We start from the raw sequence: 15,494 nt of genomic DNA on the forward strand, positions 1-15,494 counted from the left end.
GTGTGTATCATTGAAATTCTACACACCGTTTCAGAGGTTCTCACCCGAAGGGTAGAAACCCTGTGTTTGGGGGAGAAAAATATAAAGCTAGAAATGTGCAATGAATCCTCCACAACCCATCGCATAGCTGGTGGCAGAGCCAGGCCCCCAGGTCCCTGCTGGCTGAGTCGGAGGCCCTCTCCCCTCCTTGTCAGCAGCAACCCTGGAGGGGAGGAAGTGGGGCAGAGGGTAGGCCACACTTCCGGTTCCACACCAAACCAGGGACACTAATTGGTAGAAAAGAGCACAGGATACAACAGGTACGGAAGGCGGCAGAGGCCTCGGATCCTCTCCAGTTCTCACCCTCCCTCGCAATTCTTGATTCTACTGCTAAAGAGCAGCTTTCCTCCCTGAGCCATACCCCGGGGAAGTTACAGAGTTTTCTAGCCTCTTCAGTATCAAAGACCTTCCTCCTCAAGCAGAGAGAAGGTTCAGGATTTTAACAAGAACCAAACCACAGAGGGGCGCCTGGGTGGCTCAGTTGGTTAAACGTCTGCCTTCGACTCTGGTCATGAACTCAGGGTTCTGGGATGGAGCTTCGGGCTCCTTGCTCAGCAGTGAGTCTGCTTCTCCCTCTCCCTCTGCCTGCTTCTCCCCTGCTTGTGCTTGCACTCTCGCTCTCTGTTAAATAAATAAATAAAATATTTAAGGGGGGGGGGGAAGAGCCAAACCACAGAAACCCAGAGTGTTCACCCTCGCTGAAATCTGAAAGGAAAGTAGGCCAAAGACTTTTGCATCCAGACTGCCTGGAAGTGGTGTCTTCCCGGCATGAGCTGAGCCGCCCAGGACAGACCCCTCACCCCAGTTACCCCTTGGCAGTGGTGGAGAAGCTGCTGATGACAGGAGGAAGCTACTGGAAATAAGTAGAGGATGACCCACAACCTCCCGACTGCCGCTACCTACAAATAAGGAGGAGCCGTGGGGAGTGTACCTCTAGTGAGCTGAAGTCAGGGCAGACCCTTGCCCCCAAAGGGATCAAGAGCGAATCAGGCTGCAGACATCTGAGGCAGGGGTTTGAAAGAGCTGTGCCCACAGGCTCTGGTGATCCGAGTCGGTGTGCATTTCAGATATGCTGTTCCCCTTTGGTTATTGGTTCAGAAAGTCTGGGGGCAAAGCCCTGGGGTGTCCGGTGTGGGCAGGGCTCAGGAGAGCATGGATTCCAGAGTTCAGTCCCCAGCTTTCACTCTCGGGGCTGATTGGTTTCCCTTTAATACCAGCTCAGTGTGGACCACAGTATTCCTCTTCTCTGCTTTCTCTCTTCCTTATCTCCTTCTTTTTGTGTTGCCCAATTCAAGCCACTGCCAAAGGGAAGCCAATTCCCTTTTCCTGCCTCCAACCAATTTTTTATTTCATGGTCAAATTTGACCAATTTGGGACAAAACACAGATTAGTGAAGAGTCTGAGAGAATATTTGAAAAAGAGAATCTGGATAAGAATGGTTTATAACTGGCCTGTGCCTTGACCATACTGGGGTCTTAGAAGAGTTTGTTCTCTTAAGTTTTCATCAGTCAGGGGTGCCTGGGTAGCTCAGTGGGTTAAGGCCTCTGCCTTCAGCTCTGGTCATGATCCCAGGGTCCTGGGATCGAGCCCCGCATCCAGCTCCCTGCTCAGCAGAGAGCCTGCTTCCTCCTCTCTCTGCGCCTGCCTCTCTCCCTACTTTGTGATCCCCTTCTCTCTATCAAATAAATAAATAAAATCTTTTAAAAAAAAGTTTTCTTAAATCATAACCCCCCCCGGCCTCACCCCCACCATCCCCGCCCCCCCCACAGCACACACACTTGACCTTGTTTGCACAGTTCATTCACTGTATCTCAGGGGTTTGCCAAGTAAATGTGAACTTCATGTCTATTTCTACCAAAATGGGAGATTTCTCTGAGTTGAGAATTACATTTGGGAGTTCCTTCTGTGCAAAATTCTCCTGGTTCATAAGTGCCTCTGAATATAAAATGGGCATGAAGTTTGGGGCTGGTGGGGTCTCTTTTTGACACCCCAAGTAGTTCAGGTACCACAATGAGATTGCAGGGACAATAACCCTCCCCACATGGGTGCTGCCTCTTGGAATTGCCATGGGAAAAAATGAGAAACCATTTAAAAGATAATATATATAAAGGGGCGCCTGGGTGGCTCATTCAGTTGAGCATCCCACTCTCGGTTTTGGCTCTGGTGGTGATCTTGGGTTGTGGGATCAGCCCTCGTCAGGCTCTGAAGTCAGCGGAGCGTCGTCTGTTTGGGATTCCCTCTCTCTCTCTGCCTCTCCCCCTGGCTCCCTCGACCACACTGTGCCCACACACCCTCTATCTTAAAATAAATGAACAAATAAAATCTTTAAAAAATATATTATATATATATATATATAAGTTTCAAAGGCAACATGTCACTATTCCTCACAAATTTCTGAAGCTTGAATATGGGACATATACTGCTGATGTGTGGTCACTTTTGCAGGTATCTCCTTCTCCTGGTTCTACAGGAAACCATGGAATGAGAGGAATTTATTTTTATGCTTCTTTTTTAATGAGAGGAATTTTTTTTTTAACTACCCTCTGTCATACTCTTTTAACTACCCTCTGTCATACTCTTTTAACTACCCTCTGTCATACTCTTTTAACTACCCTCTGTCATACTCTTTTGAGTAATGTGTTAAAGCCAACCCAGGACACTCCTTAGGAAGAGCATAAAGGTCAGGAATGAGATTGTCTCTCTGGCTGGTGGGCTGATGAGGATGCATGGCAGTTTGGGGATTGCGCAATTCCTGATCATGTCCTTTCTTAATAGTTCACTGGGTAGGATTACATGAATACTTTCTGTTGCCGTCTGAATGTCATAAAAATAGCAAAAGAAGCATCTATAAGGTAAGAAGAAGAGAAAAGCCCAAACAGCGAATTCTGTTCCATTCTACCCAATGTACCTGATAGTGATCAGAGGACATCTCTGAGAGCTGGTTCTCCTTTGACCTTGTGTACTTTCTGTACTTGGCTATGTTTGCAGGACGTGCTGGCCCGCAGGGCTCGGTCTCCCGGTTGCACTGCCATGATGCAAGGGGCGGCAACCACCTGCTTCGGAGAACCTACTGGGCATGGGCAAGGCGCTCCTGTGGCTCACTGCCGGCCCCCAGCAAGGGGAGAGGCAGTGGCCCCTGGCTGCATTTCACAGAGGACAAAAGGAGGGTCCGAGGGTCTCGGCAACCTACCCCAGGTGAGGTAGCTCTAGGTGGCAGAGCTGGGCTTGTGCCCCAGATCTGTCTGGCTCCAGAGCCCATGTTCCGAAGCCTCTACTGCCCACCCAGAGACTTTGCCTCCATTTCTTTTTCTGGCCCACACATTTTAACATTGCAGGAGTGAGACAGACTGGCTTCCAGGAGCTTATAATCTAGGTAATCTTATAATCTAGGTATCTTTTCTAAGGAGAAAAGATGACATATCAAAAGCATCTCCTTCTCCTGGTTCCACAGTGAACCAGGCAGTCAGGGGTTCTAACTGGAACATCAAACCCCTCGAGCCGCTCGGCAGGACGTTGCAACAGAGCACTGTGGGGCTTCCCCTTGATTCCGGCCAGGGCCGAGTGGACAGGGTGGGGCGAGCGCTGCCAGTTGAAACTGTGCAAGATAGAGGAACCAGGATTCATGTTGCTAGATGATGGGTAAGGGGTAGAGAGCCTAATAGCAACGTCAACACTTGTTACTTCTTCAGGGGACTAACCAGGGCTAGCTTTGAAGTGCCTTACAGGCTTTGATGGGCTGAATCCATCTGACCCATTCAGAGTGGATACCATTACTCCATCCGTTTCCCACATGAGAAACAGAGGCAGGGGGGGCTTGGGAATTTCCTGGGTCCACCAGTTAGCATGAGGGCACAGGGATCTAAACCCAAGCTGGCTGGCTCTGAGCCCAGCTCTTACTGCACAAAGGACAGGGTAAGTTGAGGTAGACCCTCTCTTGGACTTCCCCACTGCACTGTCAGAACTGTAATTCTTGGCTCATCGTCTGTTTTCCCCACTAGACTGTGTCTCTGAGTGGGCAGGGGTCATGTCTCTCCTGTTCTCAGATACCTCTAGTATCTCTAGCACCCAGACTAGTGATGGACACACAGAAGATGCTCGAAAGTTTGGAAGAATGGGTGAAATGCATCACAGAGAAGCAGAGGATTCCTTGGTATGAGCAGCACTCCCCTCCGCCCCCACCCGCACCATATTTGGTACCTGGTGAACATGAACGAGTCACCTCACTTCCTCCCCAACTTAGCAACATGATGATAACAGAGGTGAAACTTAACAAAGCAGTCTGCCCTTCCTTAAAAAGTTCCACATAGAGTTGGGCGCCTGGGTGGCTCAGTGGGTTAAGCCGCTGCCTTCGGCTCAGGTCATGATCTCAGGGTCCTGGGATCGAGTCCCGCATCGGGTTCTCTGCTCCACGGGGAGCCTGCTTCCTCCTCTCTCTCTCTCTGCCTGCCTCTCTGCCTACTTGTGATCTCTCTGTGTCAAATGAATAAATAAAATCTTAAAAAAAAAAAAAAAGTTCCACATAGAGCTACCTTGTGACTCAGCAGTTCCATTCTTGGGTATATGCTGAAGAAAACAGATATAGTCCACGTGGGGCACCTGGGTGGCTCAGTGGGTTGAGCCTCTGCCTTCAGCTCGGGTCATGGTCTTAGGGTCCTGGGATCGAGCCCCACATCGGGCTCTCTGCTCGGCGGGGAGCCTGCTTCCTCCCTCTCACTCTGCCTGCCCCTCTGCCTACTTGTGATCTCTCTCTGTCAAATAAATAAATAAAATATTAAAAAAAAAAAGAAATATAGTCCATGCAAAAACTTGCACAGAATGCTCAGAGCTTCACTCCCATAATAAAAGCAGAAACAACTCAAATGCCCATCCTCGGATGGATGGAGCAACAAAGTGAGGTGCATACAGGTGAATGTCATCCGGCCACAGACACATGCTGCATGGGAAGACTTGAAAAACATTATGCTAGTCTGCAAGAGACTCATTTTAGACCCCAAGACTCTTCCAGATTCAAAGTGAGGGGATGGAAAACCATTTGTCATGCTAATGGACATCAGAAGAAAGCTGGGGTGGCAGTCTTTATATCTGACAAATTAGATTTTCAACCAAAGACTATAATAAGAGATCAGGGAGGACACTATAGCATACTTAAAGGGTCTATCCCACAAGATCTAACAATTGTAAATATTTATGCCCCTAACATGGGAGCACCTAATTATATAGGCTAATTAATAACAAGATCAAAGAAACACATTGACAATAATACAATAATAGTAGGGGACTTTAACACCCCCCCTTCACTGAAATGGACAGATCATCAAAGCAAAATATCAACAAAGAAATAAGGGCTTTAGGGGCGCCTGGGTGGCTCAGTGGGTTAAGCCACTGCCTTCGGCTCAGGTCATGATCTCAGGGTCCTGGGATCGAGTCCTGCATTGGACTCTCTGCTCAGCAGGGAGTCTGCTTCCCTCTCTCTCTCTCTCTGCCTGCCTCTCCGTCTACTTGTGATTTCTCTCTGTCAAATAAATAAATAAGATCTTTAAAAAAAAAAAAAAGTAAAGAAAAGAAATAAGGGCTTTAAATGACCCACTGTACCAGATGGACTTCACAGATACATTCAGAATATTCCATCTCAAAGCAACAGAACACACATTCTTCTCTAGTGCACATGGTACATTCACCAGCATAGATCACATCATGGGTCACAAACCAGGTCTCAGTTGGTACCAAAAGATTGGAATCATTCCCTGCATATTTTCAAACCACAATGCTTTGAAACTCAAACTCAATTACAAGAGGAAAGTTGGAAAGAACTCAAATACATGGTGGCTAAAGAGCATCCTACTAAAGAATGAATGAGTCAACCAGGAAATTTAAAAAGAATTTTAAAAACTCATGGAAACAAATGAAAATGAAAACACAACAAGGCGGTCCTAAGAGGAGAGTATATAGCAATACAAGTCCTTCTCAAGAAAGAAGAAAGTTCTCAAATACACAACCTAACTCTATACCTAAAGGAGCTGGATAAAGAATAGCAAATAAAGCCTAAACCCAGAAGAAGAGAAATAATAAAGATCAGAGCAGAAATCAAGGAAATAGAAACCAAAAGAACGGTAGAGCCAATCAAGGAAACTAGAAGCTGTTCTTTGAAAGAATTAATAAGATTGAAAAACCCCTGTCCAGACGTCCCAAAAAGAAAAGAGAAAGGACCCAAGTAAATAAAATCATGAATGAAAGAGGAGAGATCATCTTAAAAAAAAAAAAAAAAAAAAGAGGAGAGATCACAACCAACACTGAAGAAATACAATTATAAGCAGATATTATGAGAAACTATTTACCAACATATTTGACAATCTGGAAGAAATGGATGCATTCCTAGAGACAGATAAACTACCAAAACTGAACCAGAAGAAATAGAAAACCTGAACAGACCCATTACCAGCAAGGAATTTGAAACAGTAATCAAAAATCTCCCAAGAAATAAGAGCCCAGAGCCAGACCACTTCCCAGGGGAATGCTACCAAACATTTAAAAAAGAATTAATACCTATTCCTCTGAAACTATCCCAAAAATAAAAATGGAAAGAAAACTTCCAAACTTATTTTATGAGGCAAGCATTACCTTGATCCCCAAACCAGACAAAGACCCCATCAAAAAGAAGAATTACAGACCAATATCCCTGATGAACATGGAAGCAAAAATTCTCACCAAAATACTAGCCAATAGGATCCAACAGTACATTAAAAGGATTGTTCACCACGACCAAGTGGGATTTTTTTTTCCTGGGCTGCAAGTTTGGTTCAACATCCGCAAATCAATCAATAAAAGAAAGTACAACCATATGATACTTTCAATAGTCGCAGAAAAAGCATTTGACAAAGTACAGCATCTTTTCTTGATTAATACTCTTCACAGTATAGGGATAGAAGGGTACATATACATCAATATCATAAAAGCCATCTATGAAAAACCCACAGTGAATATCATTCTCAATGGGGAAAAACCAAGAGCTTTTCCCCTAAGGTCAGGAGTATAGCAGGGAAGTCCACTATCACCACTACTATTCAATATAGTACTAGAAGTCCTAGCCTCAACAATTAGACAGCAAAAAGAAATGAACAGTATCCGAATCAGCAAAGAAGAAGTGAAACTTTTATTCTTCACATATGAAATGGTACTCTATTTGGAAAGCCTAGAAGACTCCACCCCCAAATTACTAGAACTCGTACAGGAACTTCAGCAAAGTGGCAGGATATAAAATCAATGCACAGAAATCAGTTGTATTTCTATGCACTAACAGCAAGATAGAAGAAAGAGAAGTTAAGGAGTCCATCCCATTTACGATTGCACCCAAACCCATAAGATACCTGGGAATAAACCTAACCAAAGAGGCAAGGGATCTGTACTCAGAAAACTATAGAACACTCATGAAAGAAATTGTGGAAGACACAAAGAAATGGAAAAATATTTCATGCTCATGGATTGGAAGAACAAATATTGTTAAACGTCTATGCTACCAAGAGCAGTCTACACATCTAATGCAATCCCTATCAAAATACCATCAACTTTTTTGCACAGAGCTGGAACAAATAATCCTAAAATTTGTATGGAACCAGAAAAAACCCCAAATAGCCAGAGGAACATTGAAAAAGAAAACCAAAGCTGGTGGCATCACAATTCTGGACTTCACGCTCTTTTACAAAGCTGTGATCATCAAGAGAGCATGGTACTGGCACAAAAACAGACACATAGATCAGTGGAACAGAATAGAGAGCCCAGAAATGGACCCTCAAATCTATGGTCAACTAATCTTCAACAAAGCAGGAAAGAATATTCACTGGAAAAAAGACAGCCTCTTCAACAAATTGTGTTGGGAGATTTGGACAGCCACATGTAGAAGAATGAAACCAGACTGTTTCTTTACACCACGCATAAAAGTAGACTCAAAATGAATGAAAGACCTTAATGTGAGACAGGAATCCATCAAAATCCTTGAGGAGAACACAGGCAGCAACCTCTTCGACCTCAGCCACAGCAACTTCTTCCTAGAAACATCGTCAAAGGAAAGGGAAGCAAGGGCAAAAAGGAAATACTGGGACTTCATCAAGATAAAAATCTTTTGCATGGCAAAGGAAACAGACAACAAAACCAAAAGAAAACCTACAGAATTGGAGAAGATATTTGGAAATAACAAATAACATAACATAACGATAAAGGTCTAGTATCCAAAATTTATAAAGAACTTATCAAACTCAACACCCAAAGAACAAATAATCCAATCAAGAAATGAGCAAAGACATGAACAGACATTTCTGCAGAGAAGACATCCAAATGGCCATAAGTCACATGAAAAAGTGCTCAACATCACTTAGCATCAGGGAAATACAAATCAAAACCACAGTGAGATATCACGTCACACCAGTTATAACGGCTAAAATTAACAAGTCCAGGAAATGACAGATGTTGACAAGGATGCGGAGACACTGTTGGTGGGAATGCAAGCTAGTATAGCCACTCTGGAAAACAGCATGGAGGTTCCTCAGAAAGTTGAAAATAGAGCTACCCTATGACCCAGCAATCTCACTACTGGATATTTAACCCAAAGATACAAATGTAGTGATCTGAAGGGTATGTGCACCCAAATGTTTATAGCAGCAATGTCCACAATAGCCAAACTATGGAAAGAACCTAGATGTCCATTAACAGATGAATGAATAAAGAAGATGTGGTATATTATACACACACACACGCACTAGAATATATACACAATGGAATATTATGCAGCCATCAAAAATTAAAATCTTGCCATTTGCAACAACATGGGTGGAACTAGAGGGTATTATGCCAAGCAAAATAAGTCAATCAGAGAAAGACAATCAATCATATGATCCCACTGATATGAGGAATTTGAGAAACAAAGCAGAGGATCATAGGGGAAGAGAGGAAAAAAATGAAACAAGACAAAACCAGAGAGGGAGACAAACCATAAGAGACTCTTAATCTCAGGAAACAAACCGAGGGCTGCTGGAGAGGAGAGGGGTGGGAGGGATGGGGAGGCTGGGTGATGGACATTGAGGAGGGAATGTGCTCCTCATTGGGGAGGGTGAGTTTTCTCTTGTATTTGTATACAATTGTATACAAATTGTATAAGATAATTATATCTTATCTGTATAGATAATTGTATAAAACTGATGAAAATTGTATAAGACTGATGAATCACAGACCTATACCCTAAAACAAATAATACATGTTAATAAAAAAAGAAAGAAAGAAAATACATGGCCAAAAAAAACACCCTAAAACAAAAAACAAAACTATTACGCTAGGTAACGAACCCAGCCACAAAACGCCCCTTATTGTATGATTTCATTTATATGAACGTGTCCAGAATAGACAAACCCATAGAGGCAGAAAGTAGATTAGTGCTTGCTGGGTGGTGGGGTAGGAGTCTTTCATGGGGAGTGATTGCTAATGGGTATAAGGTTTCTTTCTGGAGTGATGCAAATGTCCTGGAATTTTTAGTAGTGGTGAATATATGAAAAAAAAACAAAACACAAACTGGGATGCCTGGGTGGCTCAGTGGGTTAAAGCCTCTGCCTTTGACTCAGGTCATGATCCCAGCGTCCTGGAATCGAGCCCCATTATCAGGCTCCCTGCTCAGCCGGAAACCTGCTTCTCCCTCTCCCACTCCCCTTGCTTGTATTCCCTCTCTCACTGTCTCTCTCTCTCTCTCTGTCAAATAAATAAATGGAAACTTAAAAAAAAAAAAAAAACCTACTGAATTTAAAAGGGTGGGTATCATGGAATGGGCATTATGTCTCAAAAAAAGAGAAAACAATATACTAAGTTCTATTGTAAATTTTGGTTAGGTTCTTATTTACATTTTTAAAAAAAGATTTCATTTGTTTATTTGACAGAAAGAGAGAGAGAGAGAGAGAGCACAAGCAAGGGTAGCTGCTGGCAGAGGGAGAAGAAGAAGCAGGCTTCCTGCTGAGTAGGGAGCCTGACCTAGGACTTGATCCCAGGACCCTGGGATCATGACCAGAGCTGAAGGCAGATGCTTAACCTACTGAGCTACCCAGGTGCCCCTTCTTATTTACATTAAAAAAAAAAAAAGATTTAGGGGCGCCTGGGTGGCTCAGTGGGTTAAAGCCTCTGCCTTTGGCTCAGGTCATGATCCCAGGGTCCTGGGATGGAGCCCCGCATTGGGCTCTCTGCCCAGCAGGGAGTCTGCTTCCTTTCCTCTCTCTCTGCCTGCCTCTCGGCCTACTTGTGATCTCTGTCTGTCAAATAAATAAATAAAATATTTTTTAAAAAAGATTATTTTAGAGAGAGAGAGGGAGAGAGAGAGAGAGAGAGAGAGAGAATCTCAAGCAGACTCCCCGCCGAGCGCGGAGCCCAATGTGGGACTCGATCTCACGACATTCCATCCAATAAGCAGATATTGGATCTCAGATCCAGCAGATCATGATCTCAGCCGAAACCAAGCATCTGATCCTCAACCGACTGAGCCACCCAGCTGCCCCCTATCGACATTTTGTAGGAATTTAGGGGTCTGGAGTCAAAAATGAGTTTGTTGGGTTTTTGCCTCTGCTCTAGTTCAGGTGTTGATGATAAATTAAACGGCGAGAAGGAGGGAGGCCAAGTGCAGGTCTGAGATGAGGTTCAGCATTTGGGGTTCTGCAGCCCTACTATGTGGACATAGCAAAAGAGTTCGGGCCCCCAACCAGCCAGCTCCAGCCTTGCTCAGCCTTCCAGAATTCTCGCTGCCCTCTGCCCGCATCTCCTCGGCCGCCATCCTTTTACAAGCCACCGTCATCTGTGTCTGAACTACTGCAACCGCCTCCTCCCCGCTTCATTCATTCCAGAAAGAGTTACTGGGCACCTGCTAGTGTCCGGCACTGTTTGGGTCCTGGGGAGCAGGAGCGAACCAAACACAAGGAACTCCCTGCCCTTAGGAGGGACATTTTGGCAGAGAGATGGCCCTAAACAAAGGAATCCGCAGATTATTTCACATGGGAGAACACCGTGAGTATGCAGAAGAAAGTGGGGAGGGAGGGGTTTTTTTTTTAAAGATTTATTTCAGAGAGGGAGCCAGCACAGGCTGGTGCAAGCATGAGCAGTGGGGAGGGGCAGAGGGAGAGGGAGAAGCAGGCTTCTGGACAAGCTGGGAGCTAGAGGAGAACGCAGGGCCCAGGGCTCCATCCCAGGACCCCAGATCATGACCTGAGCTGAAGGCAGATGCTTAACTGACTGAGCCACCCAGGCACCCCAGGAGGTACGATTTTTAAGTTTGGAGGTGAAGGTGTCTGCATCTGCATCTGCACAAAGGTTGGCGCAGGAGAGGGAGTGAGCCCTGTGAGTACCCGGGGGAGAGGTGTTTTGGGAGGACGGAACAGCCACTGCAGAAAAACTCAAGGGAAGAGTGGCCTGGAATTGTCCTGTCCCTTGAAAAGCAAGGAGGCCAGTGTGGCTGGGGGAGGAGGGGGAGGGAGGGACGCAGTGAGGTTAGAGGGGGAAGGGGAGAAGGACACTTGGAGGCATTTGTTCTCTCCTTTCTGTAAAACTTTCCAGTGGCTTCCAGTTCTGGGCCCCTAAGACCCGCCCCTGCCCCTCAGACACCAGTGCCTCCCACTGTCCCCCTCACTGCTTCGCCAAGCTCCTTCCCACCACGAGACCTTTTCCCTTGTGATGCCCTCTGCCCGGAAAGCGCCTCCCCCACCGTCTCCTGGCTGGCTTGTTATTAACATTCTGATCTAATCTTAATCAGCCTTTTTTGGGTGGACCCCTTGTCAAGTAGCCCCCACTGCTTGATTATCCCTGTACTCTCTGTTCTCTACGCATTCATGACTACTTAGAATGATCTCGCTTGGTTTACATATGAGTAGTCTGTCTACTCCTCCAGAAATGAAACCGCAAGAGGTCAGGGGCCTCCTCTGGCTTGTTCACCTTGATCTCCCCAGAGCATTCCTCAATAATTACTTGTTGAATGGATGAGGGATTTGGTGACCTCATCTTCCTGGGAATTCCTCTGATTAAAGGGGTGGCTTCTGGGAGTCATCTTAGCACTGGGACTAAACTGTCTTAGCAGAGGGACTGAACTATTGCCCCATCTGGATGACTTCTGTCCTAGTGGAAGACTGATTGTATGTCGTGCTGGGACATGAGCATTCTTTCCTTCTGTCTCTAAGGAAATGCTTTGTGCCTTCCACCTTCTGTTCACTCTCAGGTGATTCCAAGGTCATGCATGCTTTCTTCCACCTAATATCATTTCAGTTGGCTGATTCTCTCTCAGAATGGGAGGGTGGGGGGTGGCATTTCTGAAATCAGTGATTTCTGAGATTTGAGAGGTCCTCAGGGACCATTTGGCCAAAGGAGTCCAGAGAATCCATGTGACAGATGGGGAAACTAAGGCCTTCAGTATGGAAAGAATGTGTCCAGGAGAATTGGTGGCAGATCCCAGGGAGAGAAGTCATCAGACAAGGAGTTGCAACCCTGGGGGTTCACTGATACCCCTAACATTACATAAATAATATTTTTAAAAAGATTTTATCTATGTATTTGAGAGAATGAGAGCGAGAGCACAGGCAGGGAGAGCAGCAGAGGGAGAGGGAGAAGCAGACCCCACTGAGCAGGGATCCTGGCGTGGGGCTCGATCCCAGGACCCTGGGACCATGGCCTAAGCCGAAGTCAGCCACTTAACCAACCGAGCCACCCAGGTGCCCCTAAAATTACATAAATAATGTCCTGATTAGTCATGTTTCTGAGAAGAAGGTTCATCATTGTCTTAAGGGGTTTCGGTAATGCCTTAGAAGTTAAGAACACTTTAAGGGGCATGGACTGCTTTGAGAAAACTAGAACTGAACTCCCTGGGGTGTCTTGTTACTGTTCTTCTAGTAAGTAGCAGTGCCAGACTCACAGCAGATGGCCCCAAACTAGCTACTGAACGAATGAATGAGTGAATGAATGAATGGATAAGGAGTGAATAGAGTAACGGATTGATACATGAGCCCTTCTCCTCCATTTAATTCCAGCGTTCCTTTGACCGAGTCACAAGTGCAAGACGTTAACCATAACCCAACAAGGACGGAGGACCTTGGATTCCTCCTGACTGTCGACTGTTGTGCCCCTCCAAGCTGCTCTCCCAGACTGGCTGCCTGCAAGTGCTTTCTGGGTTGAGGGGACCTTGAGAAGCAATCTCTGAGCCCTCTGTCGGGCAGACTGTCAGCTGCCTGAAGATAGTCCTACTGTATGTAAAAGACTCAAGCTTTCCAGGTCCCACTCCACCCAGCCTCTTGCTCAGCTCTGGTCCTTGGCTACTGCAGCTTGGGCTGGGACACAGAGAGGGACAGGAGCCGGAGAGGGGTGAGTAGCTAGAAGGCCCAACTTTCCTGCCTTTTCTGAGCGTGGACTAGTGATTCTTCTGGCGGTGGTTTGGTTTGGAACCCAAAAGGTCTATTTCTGGGATAAATGAGAAAGGAAGAAAGAGCTGGACCTAGGGTGGGGGAGACTGAGAGGTGGGGAGTGTGCATGGGGGCCCCGGCGGCTGTTGACTTGGAGGCATCACTGTCACCACACCTATTCTGATGAGAGCTTGGTGACTCTCATGGGGAACTCTGAGACTTTCATGCTTTATCCGACAGCAGCTACCAGGGAAGAGGATTGCACGTGGAGTCTGGAAGCTTGGATCTGAGTCTTAGCTTGGCTACTTAGGAACTGAAAGGGCCGGTCTTGGGAGACAGAGCAGGGTTCAAATGCTCGCTCTCTCCTTGCCTGCTGTATAACCTAGGGGAAGCGGCTTCATTTTTCTGAGCCTCTGTTTCCTTGGCCCCCACCCGTCCGTTAGCGCCTTCCGCTGGTATTTGGCGACATGCTCAGGAGGAGGGAATGTTCCATGTCGCATTGGATCGTCCCGAGGGCAGTGCGTGCCCCCGACTGCTTCGGGATCAGGCAGGCTACTGTTTCTCCGTCTAACCTCAAGGCCTCCTGCTCTGGCTCTGGGCTTAGGGGACTTCAGTGCTTACTCTGGTGTTCCCTCTCCTCGCCTGGAGTCTTTGGTCCTTCTCCAGCTTAGATCCCACAGATGCAGCTGGTTCATAAAGTAGATGGAGCAAAATGAGCGATTTTCAGTCACAGAAATCTCATCTCACCACCTGCCAGAGGCTGGGTGCAGGCCTGGAGAAAGGGGGATACGGTAGAGATGGAATGATACCAGAGGATGTTCCTTGTACCCCACTGAAGGCTTGCTGGGTCGTTGAAAGCTCCCAGGTAATTCCAAAATGCAGCAAAGCTCGAGCTCCAGGCGGCTCGAGGAAGGGAGCTCAGAAGCCCGGGCTCTCACAAGGACAGCTGATTGGCATAAACAACAGGCACCATAGGGCAGCTGTGCAGCACGGGGCCCAGAGCCGAGAGCGCTGGTCCTAGTCCTCCTCCTCTGGGATTCTGTGCTGCTATGGCCAAGGGCCAGCCCTCCCAGGGCCTTAGCTTCTGGCTGGTATGAGGAAGGGCTGAAGCCCAAGCCATGGTTAACATAAAGAATCACTGGGGTGCTTATAGAAATGGCTCCAGGGGCTCTGGGGTGGCTCAGTTAGTTAGCATCAGACTCTTGATCCCAGTTCAGGTCATGACCTCAAGGTCATGAGTTCAAGCCCCGGGATGGACTCCATGCTGGGTGTCAAATCTACTTAAAGGGAAAAAAAAAAAACAGACTCCTGGGGCCTAATTCAGGGGGTCTGGAATTCAGACCAAGGAGCCTAGTGACTGGGTATGTGGGCCTCTCCTGGCAGGGAGGGTCCTACTGCCATTCTGTCCGCAGGACCCACCTGGATCTGGAGGGGACTCATCCTGGATCCCCTGTCTCACAAAGACTGGGAGGGGAGGAAGCTTCCAGAGAAGGTTCCTCATTCACTGTTCCGGGGTTCTGACACCAAGCTGTCACTGAGGGATCAGTGCCTGCCCACAGGGCTTTGTAGGGCGAGGGGACTGCCCTTCACAACACAGCATAAACCCGTGTGGTAAGTGATCTGCCAAATCCCCTGACATTTGCCAAGCACTGTGCAGGTAGGCTAAGGAGTTCTGCTGGGCAGAAGCTTCCAGAAGGACCAATTGGACCAGTAACCCTCCCTCCTCCTATACCCCACGGTGGTCTTGAGAAAAGGAGGAACCTATAAGCATATGAACTGAACCCTAGTTTGCCTCAAGCCTGGAGTTTCCAGCCCACCCGTGTACTTTCAGTTTTTTTCCTGCCTCAGTTTCTGGCAGCTAGGGCAGGGTGGGGACCTGAGAGCGGGATTTTATGGGACTTGGTGGGGTAGAATAAGTGAAAGTTCTTAGAAAGTTTATTTCTAAGGAAAGAGTGGGAAAGTCAGTCGGTGGGGGGGTGCGGGGGAAACAAGCCATGGGTCTCCTTCTAGGTTCCTTCCCTGCCCTGCTAGGAGTGAGAAGTGCAGGAGAGGAAG

General features: G+C 46.7%; 1 long non-coding RNA gene across 1 annotated transcript; it reads right to left on the reverse strand.

The window, feature by feature from the left end:
* Positions 1 to 1,861: 1,861 nt before the first annotated feature.
* On the reverse strand, positions 1,862 to 7,615 carry LOC116573498. Its single transcript, XR_004278845.1, has 3 exons — positions 7,543 to 7,615; positions 6,388 to 6,390; positions 1,862 to 1,876 (listed from the first exon to the last, which is right to left on the reverse strand). It is a non-coding gene; the product is annotated as an uncharacterized LOC116573498 (long non-coding RNA).
* Between the last annotated feature and the right edge of the window lie 7,879 nt (positions 7,616 to 15,494).

This window comes from Mustela erminea, chromosome 14 (assembly GCF_009829155.1).
Source record: "Mustela erminea isolate mMusErm1 chromosome 14, mMusErm1.Pri, whole genome shotgun sequence".
Taxonomy (NCBI): domain Eukaryota; kingdom Metazoa; phylum Chordata; class Mammalia; order Carnivora; family Mustelidae; genus Mustela; species Mustela erminea.